The 17,194-nt window shown below is 37.8% G+C and overlaps 1 long non-coding RNA gene across 3 annotated transcripts in view; it reads left to right on the top strand.

Moving 5' to 3' along the window:
• LOC129645513 (uncharacterized) overlaps window positions 1-17,194 on the top strand; it is a 112,655-nt gene that overhangs the window by 16,722 nt on the left and 78,739 nt on the right. The window contains exon 2 of one of the 3 annotated variants that reach the window (XR_008711416.1): window positions 13,264-16,981. The exons of 1 other annotated variant lie outside the window; for it this stretch is intronic. This is a non-coding gene — a long non-coding RNA (uncharacterized LOC129645513). Of the gene's footprint in view, window positions 1-13,263; window positions 16,982-17,194 lie in introns of those variants that run through there. One more of the 3 variants, XR_008711418.1, reaches the window with a different exon arrangement.

A 17,194-nucleotide genomic window follows, 5' to 3' on the forward strand; every position in this document is an offset into this window, starting at 1 on the left:
AATAAAAGTTAACTTAAAAAAGGGAAAACAATTTTAGTCTAGGCCACATGTGATCCCATCAAATAAGACTGAAACAACCGAAGATACAGCTATTGAATAATATTTGACTTGGTAAACTGTGGGCTTCCCTGGTGGCTCAGATGGTAAAGAATCTGCCTGCAATGCAGGAGACCCAGGTTCAATCCCTGGTTGGGGAAGATTCCCTGGAGAAGGGGATGGCAACCCAGACCTGTATTCTTGCATGGAGAATTTCATGAACAGAGGAGCCTGGCAGGCTATAGTCCATGGGGTTACAAAGAGATAGGATCAAACTATACATACAGATTCCTTTCTAATCTAATTGATTCCTATGCTAAAATGCTATGGGTAAAGTGCTGAAAGTTACGTTCTTCCAATACTGAAAATTGTGTCTTTTTGAGACACCCCTTCAAATTTTAAAGCATGACTACCCCATCCCATAACAAAAAAGACCTTAAGTCTTACATCACTGCAAAGAAGATCATTCACTCAGCATTCTCACTGGACTGTTGTCTACTAAAAATCAATTTCTAATGTTTGAGCTACTATGCTTTCATAGTTTATCTGTTTTAGCAGCTAGTATGGTCTTAACTACTGCAGTCACTAAACTTCAGTTTTTTTCACATAGTTAAAAGGAGTGGAAAAAGTATTTAAACTTCCTATTTACAATGGTTATCAAAATTCTATTTAAGTTAATACATGTAGAGCATGAAGTATGGAGAAAACTCTCAAAAAGTGTTGACTGTTCTTATGAAGTTTTGCTATTTTTATATGATCTCTGGGCATTTTACTGACACCAGCATTTTTTTTTAGAAGACCTGCAGTAGCGTACATGAAAGGATTATACATAAATATATGTCTAAAATAATTAACACCAGAATATAGGCAGTAATGTCATTTCTTTCCCTGTGGATTGGGAAAAGGTTTCCACCATTTCAGTTTGTTGAAATGCAGTGTGCTCTGGAAAAAATTACCTTGAAAGTAGGTTGAGCTCCATCCATAAAAATAGAAGTTCAGAGCATAGTACCTCTATCTTTTTCACTTCACTTCATTCCGCCTGCAGTGCAGGAGACCTGAGTTCAATCCCTGGATTGGGAAGATACCCTGGAGAAGGGAATGACTACCCATTCCAGTATTACTGCCTGGAGAATCCCATGGACAGTCCATGGGGCCACAAAAGAGTCCAACACGACTGAGCAACTAACACTTTCACTTTTACTTTCTCTTATTTTAGATTCATTTTGGGGCATCTTTTAGCTCTAAGTATTATAATGGTTGGTTTTGCATTCATGCTCAATTGCTCAGCTGCCCGACTCTTTACAGCCCATGGACTGTAGCCCGCCAGGCTTCTCTGTCCATGGAATTTGCATGGACAGTGGAGTGGGTTGCTATTTCCTACTCCAAGGGATCTTCCTGACCCAAGGATCAGACGTAAGTATCCTGCAGGTCCTGCCTTGGCAAGCAGATTCTTTTCCAACAGTGCCACCTGGGAAGCCTATGGTTGATTTTACTTGTTCTTAATCACAGGAGGGGTGGCGTGGGGGCACTCATTGGAAAAGCTCCCAGGGAACAGCAACGGGAAGTCAGTCAAGAGTTTCAACTGCAGGTACTTCCAAACCCGAGGACAAAGCATAGTATGAAGGGGAGAGAAGGGGGCCAGTGACAAACTTGGTCAGCCAATGCAACCAGTCATGTAAGGGATACACAGAAAAATGAGAATATGCTTCTCAAAACCTACTCTAAATTGCACATATTCCTATTGTAGAGAAGCTTCTATTGACTGAGCAATTCTATCACATAAGAATCTTCTCTGAGCTGCTTTCTGTCAATGTCAGAGTGATGAACTTGAAGGCCTCAGGCAAGATTGAGGGCCATTGATCTTAGTGGTCATTAACTGACAAACACATCTGACCTGGAGTTATTAATACGCAGAACTTTCAGGAAAACCAAGGAAATCTCTGATAATGAAGTTCCCTTATATTTGGTGGTTCTATTTGTTTTCATATTTTTCCTGTGTAGAGTTTTATTGTTATTTATTTGTATTCTAGCTGATGACCAGTGGGAAATAGTATATGATTTTCTACACTCAGAGAGATAGAGATACAGATCTCTATTCGCACGTCTCTATTTTTATCTCTCTATCATCTATCTAATTAGAGACAGAGCTTCTTAAATACCTCATGAAGTTTTAGGTTTTCATACAGATTCTTTATGGTATTTATTTGGTCAAAATATCTTTTAGATTTAATTTAGAAAAGCAACATCAAAATGTGTAATGTAGTAGAGCTCCTAAAAAGTACCTAAAATCCTGAAGACTTTTCTTAACTATGCTGTTTACTACTTCTACTACTCTGAATAAGTTACTTATTATTTTCAGTTTTCATTTTTTTTTTTTTGCTGGCAAAATGAAAAGAGTAATTTTTATTGTGTTTGAGTACAGCTGGTAAAGGGCTGGTGGCTCAGTGGTAAAGAACCCATCTGCCAATGCAGAAGACATGGGTTCAACCCCTGAGTCAGGAAGATCCCCTGGAGAAGGCAGTGGCAACTCACTCTAGTATTCTTGCCTGGAGAATCACATGGAGAGATGAGCCTGGCAGGATACACTCCATAGGGTCAAAAAAGAGGTAGACATGACTTAGCAACTAAACAACAACAATTGTTATAATTGAAAGAAAGTATAAAATTCATAAATTATGGGGATACAATGTACAGCATAGGGAATATAGTCAACAATATTGGAGTAACTTTGTATGGTGACAGATGGTAGCTAGGTTTAATCGTGGTGATCATTTCATAATGTAGAAAAATGTTGAATCACTGTGTTGTACACCTGAAGCTAATATAATGTTAGAAGTCAATTATCCTTCAGTAAAATATGCAAAATTAAGGTATTTATAAAATGCATACTGTTTACACAGTCAACTGAATATCATACAGTAAAAAACAAATCTGTTTTACACAGCAGTAGGTTTTTACTGATTTTTTTTTTTTTAGCCAATAGAATACGTGGTCTTTGTGTATACTTTGTTCATCTGATTGCATACTCCTACAGATAAAATTTTTAAAATTTAAGTCATCACCATGACTGCCTTAACACAAATCTTTTTTATTGATAAAAGATATATATGTTACTGCAACACAAATGAATATTGCTCATATATTAGTCATGATTTTATCAAGAATATAATGTACTTTAAAAATCTAGTGCTTTGGCACATTTTTTTTTTCAGAAAACTGGGACAACCTCTGGGAAACCTGTTTTGGTGATAAATTATTGAGTTTTTCTTCTGGAAGGAAAGTGATGGAGATGTAACTAATTTGAGGAACCTTCTTTCCTCCTTGAAATTTCTACTTTTTCTGTTATGTGTGTTCTAAGCCTTTGACTGTGTGGATCACAATAAACTGTGGAAAATTCTGAAAGAGATGGGAATACCAGACCACCTGACCTGCCTCTTGAGAAACCTGTATACATGTCAGGAAGCAACAGTTAGAACTGGACATGGAACAACAGACTGGTTCCAAACAGGAAAGTCTAGGCTGTATATTGTCACCCTGCTTATTTAACTTATATGCAGAGTATATCATGAGAAACGCTGGGCTGGAGGAAGCACAAGTTGGAATCAAGATTGCCAGGAGAAATATCAATAACCTCAGATATGCAGATGACACCACCCTTATGGAAGAAAGTGAAGAACTGAAGAGCCTGTTGATGAAAGTGAAAGAGGAGAGTGAAAATGTTGGCTTAAAGCTCAACATTCAGAAAACTATGATCATGGCATCCGGTCCCATCACTTCATGGGAAATAGATGGGGAAACAGTGGAAACAGTGGCTGACTTTATTTTTTTGAGGCTCCAAAATCACTGCAGATGGTTATTGCAGGCATGAAATTAAAAGACACTTACTCATTGGAAGGAAAGTTATGACCATCCTAGACAGCATTTTAAAAAGCAGAGACATTACTTTGCCAACAAAGGTCTGTCTAGTCAAGGCTATGTTTCCAGTGGTCATGTATGGATGTGAGAGTTGGACTATAAAGGAAGCTGAGCACCGAAGAATTGATGCTTTTGAACTGTGGTGTTGGAGAAGACTCTTGAGAGTCCCTTGGACTGCAAAGAGATCCAACCAGTCCATCCTAAAGGAGACCAGTCCTGGGTGTTCATTGGAAGGACTGATGTTGAAGCTGAAACTCCAATACTTTGGCCACCTGATGCGAAGAGCTGACTCATTTGAAAAGACCCTGATGCTGGGAAAGATTGAGGGCAGGAGGAGGAGGGGATGATAGAGGATGAGATGGTTGGCTGGCATCATCAGCTCGATGGACATGGTTTGGGTGGACTCTGGGAGTTGGTGATGGACTGGGAGGCATGGCATGCTGCGGTTCATGGAGTTGCAAAGAGTCAGACACGAATGAGCGACTGAACTGAACTGAACTGAAGTACTAGGCACTTAGTCATATTTTCCGGAACCTAAGACATGACTTTCTGCTCATCCTTCTGTAAATATGTTCTACATTTTTTTCTGGGCTGTTACAATGTGATCGTCTCATGATGTAAAGCAAAGGGTCATTTTGAATGCACTCAGAAACATTTGCCCCCATTCAGAGGATAGTAATTGCTGAGCTCGAGGGAAGGCATATTTTCCCATAACTTACTGTGTCCAAAAAAAAACTTGGCTGAAATGCCTTGCTTCCCCACAGTTGCTTCATAAGCCCAGAGTGCAAATATTTTTTTAACAAGGGAATTTCACTCTGGTGCTAAAGAGAAATGAGAGAACATTGGTACAATTTTTTTTTTCTTTTACGATTTTATGGATTAGTTTTAGTCTATGCCCTCAGTATTTTTATTTAAGATATTTAATAAAACTTAATTTTTTCATTGAATTTTCTATAGCCACATTCTTTATAAAGTTGCCCATGACTGGTAACTTAGGTGTTTGTTTTTTTTTTTCTCCTGCAAAAACAATGATCGTTTCTTTTTTCTTTAACTCACGTTTGGTGGTCACACCTGTTTCATATACTGTTGATAGAGGAGAGTGAATTGCAGAGATTTTTCAGGTTTAATTGGGTTTGGCTTTATAAGCAAGAGCAAAAGAGAGAGGTAGATACAAAGCTCTTGGTATTATGATGTGACTTTGTAAAATGAACGTTTTCCTGCCACACAGTATCAAAATGCTACCATCACCTGCTTCTTGCTCCTTACAGAACATGGGAGGGAAAATGACTGTTCTGCATGCCAAAAGAGCTATGTTAGAAAGCAATTTCAGTGTGGTAACTTTCCTGGTAAAGTGCTTTATTTCATCTAATAATCTGAATTCAGAGAGGCTTAAAAGAAAGGAGCAAAACTATAATTAAAGTTGGAAGTTATTCATTGCCTTTGGTTGTAAACAAGACAGACTGGGATATTTGGCATGAGGACAGTAAAACTGGATGATGCTGAGTACGCTCCAAGGTTGATAAGTCTGGTCCATCCATTCTGCATTATGGCCACATCTTTGGGACTTAGAATCTGGCAAACAGAAGAGGAGTTTTATCTTGTTGGACAATATAAATTGGAAAATCAACCAGATGAAATTGCAAAAGCCCGGGGTGATAGAGAGCTGTAGAAATTTTCTAATTCTTCCTTTGCACTTAGCTAGACTACATTATTCAAAACTATGTATTCATCATTTAAAGATACTTTCAAAAGAGGAGGTACAGTTACAAAGACACTATTAAGATAATATTTGTGATAATGTTAAAACTATGTCAGCATTTATATAATTCAAAAATAAACACAGTTAAAAGGCCTGGCCCAACTTTCTATCTATTGGCTGAGTAGGTCAGACAGTTTCACGAGTTATCTTTTTGATGGTTTGTTAGCTGAATATGTTTGCCTTTCTCTCTCAGGCCTCTAAGTTTTTGTTTCCAGGTTCTGCTCTGTGATCTGCCTCTCCTGTCTGTGTTATCAGTGTAGTCATGGTTGTTACTCATGTTTAACTTGTCAGTCTTTACATTTAGAGATGGAAACGAACATGGAATTTAAGTGGTTCAGGTACCTGAATTTATTTAAGTGCAGAATTTTTCTCTGAAAATCAGTCATCAATGTCCATGTGCTTGCTTTGAGCAGCAGTTGAATTTAATGATATTTTATTGAGTCATTCTTAGGTAACATTTATTATATGCTAAATTTAGTTCTAATTTTTTTTTACAATTATTAACTTATTTAATCTGTATAGCAGGAGATTATTACCTACAAAGTAACCTTTTTATTTCTGATTTTTGGGTGGGGACATTTAGGCACAGAGAGGTTAAAGACTTTATTCATGTTCACATGGGAACAAGCATTAGATCTAGGCTTTAAGCCCAGTCAGGGTAGCTTTGAGAAGTCCTCTGATAACCACTGCACCAATGCCTGCCAATCTTATTTTGCTGACTATTATATCCCCTGGAGAAGGGACTGGCAACCCACTGCAGTATTCTTGCTTGGAGAATCCCCTGAACAGAGGAACCAGGCAAGTTTCAGTTCATGGGGTTGCAAAGAGTTGGACATGACTAAGTGACTAATACTTCACTTCACTCCATGGTATGTTAAAAACAGAGCAAGAAATAACCTTAACAACCTAAGCAAATAAACTTCAGTGAAGAAGCAGCCTTAATTTAAATTGAGTCACCAAAGATTTATCGGATGCATAATATACATCAAGGAATATACCTCCTACTATATTTTCATTAAATGTAAAGAAAGATTCTGGGTGAGTACCTGGCCAGGAATGAATGAGGTAGAATGAGAAATATTAAATATCATATATAAAATTAATCTATTGGCTGTATTTTGTTGATGAGCAAATAATACAAGAAATATGAATCCAATCTTGTTAGGAATAATTGTGGAGAATTTTATAGTGAGTGTTTCCCTAATTTTGATTCTGGAAAAATCAGTAACTAAAATAAAATGAGTAGTCAACAGCTCTAAAATAGTGAACTCAGATGTTTAGGTCTCAGTACCCATTTGCATGCTTATAAATTATTGAGAACACCCCCAGAAACTCCTATAAACATGGGTTATGTTTGTCAGTATTTATAGTAGAAGTTGAAATGATATTTCAACATCTATTAACTCATTTAAAAATAACAACAGTAATACCATTACATGTTGACATAAATGCATGTTCTCATGAAAAGTAATTATCTCTTTCAACATAAAAAATTATGACTAGGATAGTTTTGTATTTTTAAACATTTCTTTATTATCTGGTTTAATAAAAGACAGCTGGATTTTTACATTCGCTTTTCTATTTAGTCCCCTTATGATCCCACAGATCATGGACTCTCTGGAAAACTCCACTGGACACTTATGAGAGAGTGAGAATGAAATAGGAAAATACCATCTTACTTTATTATGAAATTAGCTCTGACCTCATGGACTCTTTAGAGGTCTTAGTTTGGAATGCCAGGGGTCTTCTGATCACACTTTGGGAACTCTTGCTTTAGAATAAGTCTTCTGCCTGCTTCATCTTTCGTTATGCTGTATGCTTTAACCTCTTTTCATCTATACTGTCTGAATTTGAGCTTTCGCAATTCAGTGTATTGCTTATCTGTGATTTAAATTAAAAAAAAACTATATAATTCCTTCCTAGCATTGGTATATTTCATGTCTTTTAAATATCTATGAATATGATATGCTGATAAGTCACTTCAGTCGTGTCTGACTCTGTGTGACCCCATAGATGGCAGCCCACCAGGCTCCCCCATCCCTGGGATTCTCCAGGCAAGAACACTGGAGTGGGTTGCCATTTCCTTCTCCAATGCACGGAAGTGAAAAGTGAAAGGGAAGTCACTCAGTCATGTCCGACTCTTCACGACTCCATGGACTGCAGTCTACCAGGCTCCTCCGTCCACGGGATGTTCCAGGCAAGAGTAGTGGAGTGGGGTGTGATATAAATTAAAAAAAAAATAAAGACCAAGGATAATTTCAAATAGTCCAGTAACTAAGAAGCTACAGTATGGTGTGCAATGTGTACAAGGCGAATTGAGTACCAGATTTTTCGAGACAGATGGATAGATTGACAGGCAGACCAATAGATAAATGGAAAGAAAGAATTAGATATATATGCAAGTATCTCTAGGCATCTATATTTGGCTTAAGAAAAACACACAATTCTTCCCATCTACTGTTTTGTAATATATTTTGTAATGTTTTGTATGAATAGTCTAATAATTTGTCCTTGGACTCTTTTCTTAAATAATCTGCAGATAAGGAGATATTGATTTAGTCAGTAAAGACACTACTCTGATACAACTGAGAACACTGTCTAGGTGGGACTAGCTAATAAGATATCGATAATTCTTGTAATAATTTTAAGTTCTTGTTGACTATCAGTGTTTGGCTATCAGTATTTGGTTTACTTTATCATGTTTGCAACGCAGGCACACAGATAGTAAGAGTGTTTCTAAGTTTCTCCTGTTGTGGGACTTTAGATCCTTTAGTTTTCCCGAGGTCAGATGGGCAGGGGCATGGGTCTTCTCATTTTACAGGAGATGCTTACTAATTGCCTTCTGCTTACAGCCTTTGAAGTAACTCCTTTCTTTTTCAGGGTCCAAATCTGTCATATACAGAGCCTTGTCAGTAAGCATTGTGATTTAAAGAGAATCACTAGCTTTTATTGTTTCAAAAGAGTAGTTGAAAAATTTCAAACTGGCATTTTGAAGGAAAGTACAGCAAACACAGTTTCATTCTGAGAGCAAGGAAGAGAAAGTTTGTGTCCCTGAGAATGGTAAACATTTTAGGGAAAAAAAAAAAAAGAAAACGGTGAAATCCCATGGACAGAGGATCCTGGCGGGCTACAGTCCATGGGGTCACAAGAGTTGGATACGACCTAGTGACTAAACCACCTCCAAATAAGTATGAATGTGTATGTGTGTGTGTGTGTGTGTGTGTGTGTGTGCGTATGTATGGGTGCTCTACCATTCCCAGGAAAAGCTGACATGGCCATGGTCATTCAAACTGATCTTTTCTGCTTGAGTGAAGAGGATTTTGAATGATATATTTAATAATTACTCCAGTAGAGCAGAGAAATGCAGTCTGGCCTCTACTCTGCGTTTGGAAGTGACTTGCTGTGGATGAAAGTTTGAGTGGCAGCAGCCCACCACACAGAATGGCACTCTCAGTTACTAAGGAGACTCTAAGTTCTCCACACATTTGGAGAAAAGAGTCCTCTTCTTTCTTTGGCAACTCTAGGAGTGTTTGTTACCCAGTCTCAAAAGAATGTTCCTGAAGAGAGCTCATGCTAGACAATGACTTAAAATGTATACATTTACTTAGAGCAAGCCATAGCAAAACAGGGTGAGAAAATGCATTTGAAATCAATAAAGGTGCATTTATTCATATTTTTAGACATGATTCTGAAGCTTCTGTCTTCTAAAGTTTTTTCTTTGAAATTAGTTCTATGTTTGAGTTTTCAGAAATAGCCTATTTTCCAATCACTAAAATACAATATTTACAAAATTAAGGCAAAATTATGCTCCAAAGTAGGGGTTAACTGTACTCTGTCAATGAATTGGGATACAACAGGAGCTTCTCTTCTGTCCATGGAATTCTCCAGGCAAGAATATTGGAGTGGGTAGCTGTTCCCTTCTCTAAGGGATCTACCCAATCCAGGGATGGAACCCAGGTCTCCCACAGTGCAGGCGGATTCCTTACCATCTGAGCCACCAGGGAAGTCCACGCATTTGGTACGTAAGTAGCAATTGCTAAAGCCAAATCCATCACACTTCCAACCACATCAATTGTCAGGATGGAAAAAAATGAAGAAGCAATAGTGGAGTTTAAAAATAAATTCCACATGTAACTTGTAAGTTATAGATGTAACCAAAAAGTAAAAAAGGAACTCTACCACACATTAGGACACCATACATAAATCTCAATGTACACTATATTTTTGGAAAAGTTTTTGGCTACACATGAATATTTGGAGTTATATTTGGATAAGACCAGTCTGTTCTGACAGGGAATCATCTTTGAAGCTTATATACAGAGTATGTTCTATCCAAAGACCCTGAATTAATGAGACCAGTCAAAGCGAGACATATTCAGGACTTCCATGGTGGTCCAGACGCTGCACTTCCAGTTTAAGGGACGCAGACTCAATATCTGACTGGAAACTATGCTCCCACATGTTGTGACCAAAAAATTAAAAAAAAAATGAGATACATATATTTAATTACCTTGAAACTTAATTACAAAATAATCGTTTCATGATATCTCAGTTAAGTATGCATGTATATGATTTTTTAAAACTAGTTTTACTAATCAAAGAAGAAATCTAAATAGAATTGCATTCCACTCCAAACAACACTCACAAAATCCCAAATATCTCCACAGTGGACCACAGTGAAGCAATTCTCGATGATCTGGTGTTGAAATTAAATTGTTTCCTATGCAGAAGGGTGAAAGATTTTTTTCAAAACAGAAAATATCTGTCCCAAAATTTCCATTCTTCTGTATCATTTGTTCTAATAGTTAAAATATTCTCTATGACTTATTGTAAGTCAGTTGTTGTCAGTTAAGATTTGAAGAACTCACTTTCAAATATTTCAGTTTCTCCTAATAAAATTATGCCATGAAACAGAGTGTTAGGTTGTTATTTACATACTTATGATTCTGAAATCATTTTAGATTTCATTGATGGAAAAGTAAGTCCATAAAATGCAGGAGCTCAAATTGTAGCCATTTTTGGATATGGCTGAAAACATGGAGGATAATGGAGTGGGAAATATTCTTTGGAAGATAATAACGAGAAAAATTACAGGTCAAATGCAACTGTTACGGTGAAAAGATTTTCAGGTTTGAAAAGAAATCATTGTTTCACAGATTGAAAGGTGAACCTCGGGTGTCTGTCATATAGCCAACAGGAAAAACAAAGAAGTATTTTTCTTCTTTAGGCTGGAACCCATGTACAAATATTCAACCAGAATTCCTAAAATACACGGTGAATCAAACTCACGAATGGAAACTTCGATTTTGTTCTTGAACCAGTACTGTTTACAGAGTCCTGTGAGGAGAGACGTCTATAGAAATACCTTAAAATATGGTGTCCCCTATTTTGAAAGAAAGACAAACTATCTTTCCACTGTGAATATGCTCTTTGTGTTATAAACTGTTAGGACATGACAAGGCCAAACAATTGATTCTTTCTTCTTTTGAAGCAGTTCTTGCTTTGGTTATTGCCATTGTTGGAGAGGATTAGGAAACATGTTTCTGTGTTCCTAGGCTTTTGACGTTTCCTGATGTTCCATGTAACTTTAACAATATAACTTGATGGAATAATCCACCACGCTGTTGCTCTGACCCTCACTTACCCTCAAAGGCCAAGACTGAGGGAACTTGGGTCCCCGGTAAACTCTTTTCTTTTAACAAGTTTTCCAGGTCAGGCAGATATTTTGCGTCCAAGAAACTGACCTGAGACTTTATCCTGAGGCAGTGGAGATGAAGGCACACTTGCCTTCTGAATGTGAATATTTCTATGTACTGAATATGAGATGAGCTCTGCCCGTAACTTTCTGAACATGGACAGCTGGTGAAAACCTATTAAGAAATCACCTGGAATCAGAGACAGAATCAGAGAAGCAGAGTTTTGTTGAATTAGTTGGGCAAGGTATTTACTCACTCATTGGCCAGAAGCCAGCATGGTAGAGGGAAGTGAATCCAGGTTCAGGAGGTAGGGACCTGGGCTCAAATTCTTGCTCTACCAGTTAGCAATTGCCAAGGTTAGTTTCTTGCATTCTCAGAGTCCCCGATTCTTACATCTCAAATTTAGAATAATGTTTACCTCACAGAATAGTTAGGAGTGCTAATTGAAACAAAGTATGTAAAGCATATGGCATAAATTACTCAATAACTATTAATACAATTCAGTTCAGGCTACAGTCTTTTTTTTTTTTTTAACATTATCCAGCAGTTTTTTTCTTTTTTTTTTTTAAATTAGAGTATTGTTGATTTACAATGTTGTGGTAGTTTTAGGTTAGTATAGCAAAATGATTTATATATCCATATGTGTATATATATATATCCATATAGTCAAATATATGACTATCCCAGGTGGCATTAGTGGTAGAGAGCCCAGCTGCCCATGTAGGAGACATAAGAGACGCGGGTTAGATTGCTGGGTTGGGAAGATCCTCTGGAGGAGGGCATGGCAACCCATTCCAGTATTCTTGCCTGGAAAATCCCATGAACAGGGGAGCCTGGTGGGATCGCAGAGAGTCTGACACAACTGTAGTGACTTAGGATGCACATATACGAATATACATATAATATACATATCTATATATTTTTTCAGATTATTTTATCTTATAGGTAATCATAAGATATTGAGTATAGTTCCCCATGATATACAGTAGGTGCATGTTGGTTATCTATTTTATATTCAGGCCTGTGTATATGTTAATCCCAAGCTCCTAATTCATCCCTCCCTTCACCCTTTCCTCTTTGGTAACAGTAAGTTTGTTTTCTATGTCTGTGAGTTTATTTCTGTTTTGTAAATTAGAGATGGTATTTTTGCCCACTTTGGCTCTTATTTACAGAGATATCTATATGATTTTCTTTTTCTCTAATATTTTATTATTAACATTCATTTTCAGTAATTTTTCTTAAATGGAGAACAAGTTCTTATAGGAAATAGAATATATTGGTAAGAACTATTCCATGGGCCAAGAAAAGGGAGATGTCACCCATGTTTATACTCGACTGATGAGCCTACAGAGGCTTGTTCAAGGTCCTGATGTGCTCTCATGCAGGACCCAGATGGTTTCCTTGACCTTCCAAATTCATTAGTCTTTCAGTCTTGATATAAATAAATCTCAGCACCAAACTCCACTGAAATTTTAAATATTGAACATATTTGGTAGGCCACCCATACAAAAAAGGAAGTTTCTGGAAAACCATGCCTAAAGAGACGGTTAAAATCCTTCAAGAATTTAGTGGTAAAAATCATCCTGCCTATTTACATAAACTTCAGGAAGCAAGCATGAAAGAAGACCTTTATCCAACTAGTAGAACTATCACATTAATTGATCTGTGTTTCAGATGAATAATTATCTAAAATGGTCCCTGGTGCAAAGTCAAATTAGGCTTTATGGGGAGAACAACAAAGAACTTTCATTCTTTCTTCTTGAGGAGAGAAATGGATTTGCCTAATTTAAGACCATATTCTTTCTTAGTGGTAAAGGGAGAAAGTAGGTGATGCTTTGCTTCTCTTTTTCCCCTTAGAAATGGAGAAAACTCACCAAGAAAGAGAAGGCCTTCATTAACCCGCAGATGCAGCTTCAGGGGCTTCTCTGGATGTTCAGGGTGTATAGCATGTGGGGATTGAGTTCTATTCCAAGTGCCCACAGTCTGCTCACATATTAATACTTAGGAGGCTAAATTTGGGTTTAGGTTGATTCTATGGCTTTCTGTTCCAAATCCTGTCCCAGACTTATATTGTCTCAGCATCACCCTCTTCAACTAATTTCTACCTCAGTAACAACATTCAGCAGTTTTCAAGAGCAACTGACCTCGAGCTGGGTAACAACATTCTAGTACATCATGGAAGTGAGATTTGGGGTCACCTATCAGCCTAGGGGACTCAATGCATCCACTGCTGCACCTTATTACCCAACCACTGCCTTTCAGTCAAATGAACAAATATAGCCTCCTTCTGTATGGATGTTAGAGTTGGACTGTAAAGAAAGCTGAGCACCAAAGAATTGATGCTTTTGAACTGTGGTGTTAGAGAAGACTCTTGAGAGTCCCTTGGACTCCAAGGAGACAAAATCAGTTCGTCCTAAAGGAAATCAGTCCTGAATATTCATTGGGAGGACTGACGCTGAAGTTGAAACTCCAATACTTGGCCACCTGATGCTGGGAAAGATTGAAGGCAGAAGAAGGGGATGACAGAGGATGAGATGGCTGGATGGCATCATCAACTCAATGGACATGAGTTTGAGCAAGCTGCAGTAGTTGGTGATGGACAGGAAGCCTGGGGTGCTGCAGTACATAGGGTCGCAGAGTCGGACACGACTGAGCTACTGAACTGAACTGAACCTCCTTTCTACCAGGACAAGTCTTTACAAAGGTTTTCCTACTGAGTAAATCTTTTCATCTCCCATACTGTACCAGGGACTTCAAAACAAAACTAAAATTAGGAGCATCATCACTAAATTCTCAGGATTAAGTACCTAGACTCCTTCTTTTAGGTTATCCAAGTTAAAAAAAAAAAAATCAACTGAGTAAATTTTAAAGATGTTATTGGTTTGATTCAATGAAGCATCCAACCCAGCATGTAGAAAGGAGCTCCAAGGAGCTGTGTGAAATGAAAGATTTTTACAGGCAGAAGGGAGCAGGAACAAGGAAGTTGTACCAGGCAAAAACAGATTGGTTATTTTTGATGGTTGGTGGGGGGCCTATCAGGCAGAGTACCTAATACTGATCAGATGATTCCTGATTAGTTGGTTAAGAGCCTATTTCTGGGAGAGCTGAAAATGTATTAAATAGTTAAATCTCGGTTTGGTGACGTGGCGCTTGCATAAGTTACTCCATTTGGGACCTGTTATTTTGTTTTTAACATCCATCTTTGAAAGAGCTGAAGCCAAATTCTCTTTTTACAATCATGGTTTAAATTAAATATCATGTGTCTCAACCTGTTATCTATTATGAACAAGCTGAACTACAGTCTTAGACAAAAAGGAGATTCTTGGAAGCAGCATTTAATGAGGAAAACCACTGGGCCTTGCCTCTTTAGAAATGCAGAGCACGTTTAAGGGTTTTGTTTTTTAATTTGTAGATAAATATTTTATTATCAAGGTTCTTTAAAGGTAGTAAAAAATGGCAACTCATTAAGAGTGTACATAGGTACTGTAAACAGCAACAGAGTACCTCTGGCATATTTCATGGTTCAGACATCAAAAGAGAAAGCCATAAAATCTGCTTGCAGTAAAACAAAGTCAATTTTTTTCCCCCTTGGCATGGCTGGTGTCTATTAGCTACTTCATATACAAAGAAAATAAAATGTTACTAGTTCTTTAGTCAGATGTATCTGAAGTTTTCTGAAGAGATGTGAAATGCTAAAACATTTCTGTATTTTCTGTTCACTTTTTCCTACACTACACAAATGAAAATGACCTTGACCATATAAAGAGTTCATTCTGTTTTCAGTGATACAATCGGTTGTGTGTATTAGAAGCTTTGTTAATCATTTACAAGTGGTAAATGACCTTGTTTTTTCTTGTCCCTTAATTTAAGGCATGACGAAGATTGTGTTTTTGTTTTCCCTATCTCATGCCAAAAAATCATATGTTAAAAATGCTGATAGAAATGAGTTGTTGCTATAAATAAGTGAGTTGAATGAGAGTTTTCTGGCCTGTGTCATTATGACTATTTCACACAGAAAAAGCTAATCTTTCACGTCAAAATGTCAGTGGGGTACAGAGCCAAAGAGATAGATACACCTGGAGTAGATTACACACGTGGGGTTGATCTTCTCCTTAAAGCCAGAAAGCTCAGGTGAGATACTATCCCCTGTGTGGCAGAGCAGGAGAAAACTGGAAATTACACCCAGCGCTGCCAAAGCAGTCCATGAAGTGCAATGGACAGCCTCCTCTCTGTATTTCTAGATGGCTGAGAATCAAGTAGTTGCACATCAAAATGTGACTTTTTTCTTGCTTCTTGGCACGGGACCTTTATCTGTCATCATTTTGTGTCCTCAAAGGCCTGAGAGAAGCTGCCATCCTTGAGCAACAAAGGGTGCCATGCAAAGCAGTGCAGAACTTGAGTTGTTTCAACAGATGCTGTTTTATGTTTTGCCAAAGAATGGTCCCTTTTATTTCTGTCATGAATGCAGTCTTTCTTTCCATTGCTAAATGTTTTCCAGTATTAAACCTAATCCTTATCTATCATTCTTTCAGATAATAGGCTGTCCTTTTGCCTTTGGAACCAGCCTAGCCTTCACCATATAAAAATGGATTTGCGAAGAAATGGAAACTTCGTGTTCTCCACCTTCCAGCTCCTGCTGATTTCTTAGTAGGGTGGAGGGGCTGCATTTCAAGGTCAGGGTAGCTGAGCCAAGTCATTCCAAATGTAAGAAAAAATATGCTGAGATGGAAATGAACAATTTTACCCTGTGAAATTTTTTGCTTCTGGTAGTGGAAAGATTAGGAAAAGGTAGCTGGTTATGGGCAGAACTAGAATCAACAAAGCAAACTCAAAACGATTTATCCCTGTGCTTGTTTAGTGAAACAGAACCAGGAAGGGCTGATGAAGGCCTGAATTAATGTCGGTTTTAAGAAGGGAGGCTTTCCTACAAGGCAGTGGAATTCTGTCTTTCCAGGAAGTGCTATCAGCAGCGACTACCCAGAAATCCAAGCCATGTCAGGACAAAAATGGTACCCAAGGTCTTGGTACCCACCTCTAGTTCTAATTCTAATAAAAAGGATTCAAAAGTGTTAAAGAAGTTGCTTAGATGATATTTTGAGAGTTGTTCTAATAATATTTCTTCTCACAAATTGAATCGCTTAAAAGAACTGTCCTAAGGATCTGATTTTCCACAATAGACTAGTATTTCTTCTCCTGGCGGCAGGCAGACGGTAAACCAAGCCCCAAAGCTAGAACTTTTCCCATTGTACTTTCTAGAAGCAACTGAAGTCTGTCTGGTCTGTTTTGTTCTGTGGCTGCTAATTCAGCATGTCTTTATTTGACTTTTTAAGTGCAAAACCACTGTACTGGTGATTTTGAGATATATAAAAGAAAATAGAACACTGGCTCAGGGAAGTTCACAAATAAAGTGAATTCTCTATGTACAATATCACTCTGTATACAATTATAGCAGCAACAAAAGGAAGAACACAGAGATACGAGGAATAATGCACTGTAGAGATTTTCATAGATTTCAGTGATTGCTGTCCAGTCTCTTCTGTTTTGCTCTTTCTGTCTCTGATGAGACTTATCAAAATAGCCACTATCTACGTGCCCAGTCCTCTCAGAGGAGAGCTCTATGAAGACAGCAAGAAGCTGCTAGCCTATATGCAGGGTAGCTATGCTTGAGACCAGACCCACACTTAGTTACTATTTTTGATGAAAGGCCTAGAAATAACCATCTGGGCAATCAGACTTTTGCATTAACATGCAATGTTGGCTGAATCCACAGGCAGCTGGCTGAGGACTA

Source organism: Bubalus kerabau, chromosome 3 (assembly GCF_029407905.1).
Source record: "Bubalus kerabau isolate K-KA32 ecotype Philippines breed swamp buffalo chromosome 3, PCC_UOA_SB_1v2, whole genome shotgun sequence".
In the NCBI taxonomy this organism is placed as follows: Eukaryota; Metazoa; Chordata; class Mammalia; order Artiodactyla; family Bovidae; genus Bubalus; species Bubalus kerabau.